The sequence below is a fragment of the Trachymyrmex septentrionalis genome, unplaced genomic scaffold, assembly GCF_001594115.1.
Source record: "Trachymyrmex septentrionalis isolate Tsep2-gDNA-1 unplaced genomic scaffold, Tsep1.0 scaffold191, whole genome shotgun sequence".
Classification (NCBI taxonomy): Eukaryota; Metazoa; Arthropoda; class Insecta; order Hymenoptera; family Formicidae; genus Trachymyrmex; species Trachymyrmex septentrionalis.
In genome coordinates this window covers 14,894-17,923 of record NW_017305083.1, presented here as the reverse complement: position 1 = coordinate 17,923, position 3,030 = coordinate 14,894, and positions in this window count along the sequence as shown.

Here is a 3,030-nt window from a genome sequence, read left to right as displayed (position 1 = left end):
CGTACAATTTTATATATGCTATAGTTTTCTTTTTTAAGTTGGATTCTTGGATCCACTTCTGAATGGGTACTATCGAAAGAGTACTGAAAATGTGAATTAATAAATTAGTTCTGTATAAAAGATAAAAGAGAGATTAGGTTCTATACAAATTTAACCCGTGTGCGCATTGTAGGGTTAAGATGATTTCTCGTCGTTGTAGATACCGTCGATAATTTTGGACGCGTCGAGTGCAATTTGTTGAATTCGCTTACACGTAACATATATGAAAGCCACAGTGCAGCCGAATTTCCATCTGAGATTACGGGGTTGTTGCACTTTATCGACTTATTCTGTCGCGCCGTTCTCATCAAGGTGTAACACGAATACAATAATAAATCTTTCGCGTCCACATATTGGATAATAAGAAGTAGGATATTATATATAATTTTGTAATTTTATTTACAATTTTTCCTATAAACCGTGAGAGAATGATTTCAGTCTGCATATCTAGTAAAATTGGAGGGAAAATGAGTTAAGCAATAATTAAACATCGTTATTTATTTCATGACATTGTGTTTACCATCCAGAGGCGATTTCTGGGAGATATCTAGCAGACGGAAATCATTCCTTCATAGAACAAAATCCGCATCAAAATAGCAATCCTGCTTCCATTTCCTCATCATGAGATTTTAATGCAGATATCTGAAAGAGCGAATAAACGCGAATATCTACAAAACTTATTTATATTTTTTTTAAAACATGCGTTTTTCTTACGCAAATACCACTTCGTATCATCCTCTCTTTCTCTTCTCTCTTTTATATGGGAAAGTTAAAAGAATAAAATTATAACTGATTTATTTGATACACAGTAGTATATTATACGTAATATAAAACAAAATCATGATTGCAACCATTATGTACAAAGAGCCTTTGTAATTCATATTTAATTTACAAGTGAATAATAAAATTGTGATAATAATCACATTAGAATTTACGTATATCGTTCTGTGTCACAAAGACTTTTTTTAATGCTGATTAGACACAAACGCAAGATGCCTTTAACCTGTTGATAGATCCTAAACAGGTAAACATTTAACATCAATAAAGTTGTTTCAATGGAACAGCAATATTATACAATTAAATATAATTATCATAGCATTCATTAATATCATTCCTAAAACATATATGTGTGTGTGTGTGTGTGTGTGTGTGTGTATGTGTGTGTAATAAATGAAAAATATTAATGAATATGACAATTATTAATTGCTAATGTATGGAATTATAACAACATAAGATAATATAACAATATAATATCGAGCAGCCTAAAAAAATATTTCATACTTTTGCCAGTATGTTTAATTTTTATAACATTTATATTTAAAAAAACCTATAAATTTTTAAAGACCGCTCAATATTTATTAAAAATATCACTGTAATATCACTAAAACATCACTAAAAATATCGTTAAAATATCACTAATATTCACTAAAATGCGATAAATGGAATGAAGTTAAAGCTATTGATATATCGATTTGTTTAAATTTTGAAAAATTGCATATTCAATATTTGACTTTCAGAATTTAAAATAATTACACAAAACTAGTATCAAATCTCGGCTTTAAATAAAATCGTCATGCTTACCGAATGTTTTAGACCGTTTATCATAAAGTATATGAGCTGCTTTACTTGACAGCAACTATTTGGTAATTAGAAATTATTTTTTATCAAACATGGTAAGATAGCATATTTAATGCCATGATTGTTCGAGTATTCCTCCTAAATATTGCATATGTATACAATTACACTAAAATAGATTACATAGATTTATTAAAGGTTAGAATATTATATTAGCTGTTAGAGAAATGCTTCTCTTGGGAGAAATGCGAATTCAGTGCACATCGAAATGCATTGATACCAAGGTTGGCAGACGTTACTTTGCCGTTATTTTTTATAATAAACAATTTTATAATGACATTGCAATTTTTAATGACGATAACGTTAACTAATCTAAAGCTAAGGTTGTATTAAGGTTGGAAAAGCCACTTTAAAAAAATAACTTGCCACCAATACATATTTCTTATTAAAATAAGTAATAAGTAACGAGTAAAAACTAACGCGTTACAAATTAGGAGTTATTTTCAGTAAAGAATGACTTTTTCAACCCGAATATAAACAAAGATAACGATCAAAAAGTAACGGCCGTTACAACGTTACAAGTAACGCGTTACTTGCCAACCCTGGTTGATACATACATAATATCCTAGCATTATTCAACAAAAAGTACTTTTCTCTAATTATATTCACTACATTGATATATTTTATTGCAGTAGTGTGTGCCACCCAATGGATTCAATAACTGCAAATAAAATAGCTTTACAACTGTTATAAAATTGTTTAATGTGATTGGTTTTGTCAAATTCTTCTGCCTATGGCTATATTTTAAAACGTCCTCTCCGACAAAAGTTTTATTCGATATAATATAGTACACGTTATATATACTATATATTTTGAGTAAAATTGTATAAACCAAATATATTAAAGAATTTTACAACAGTTGTAAAACTGTTTTTTTCTCTTAAACGCAGCCGTTTTTTTTTGTACAAAACATTCACACTTACCGAGAAAAAAATCATAATATGAGATAATATATGCTCAATCTTCTGCGACTAGATTATGACTAAAGGAGATCTTTTCCTAAATAAAATAGAATGTATAAGGAAAGCTGGAAACTTCTAACCGATTTACAAACGGAAATTTATCAAACTTAACTCTTGTTTCTACATGGTCGACTTATGTATAATGTGCTGTCAGAGTACAATCAATTAGGCCAGTTCATATATTTTAATATGACAAGGATGCTAGGTATATATGAATTATTAATTATTATTCACTGTTAATGATAAGATTTTGTAGATATGATTTATGAAAAACTAGTGTAGAATGTTATATGTAGAGCATGTAATTTTACTCACGATAGGGTGACACCGTGCTATACTGCTTAATATGAAAAATTTGAAGATATTTCATATTATTTTTTTTATCTTTCAACAC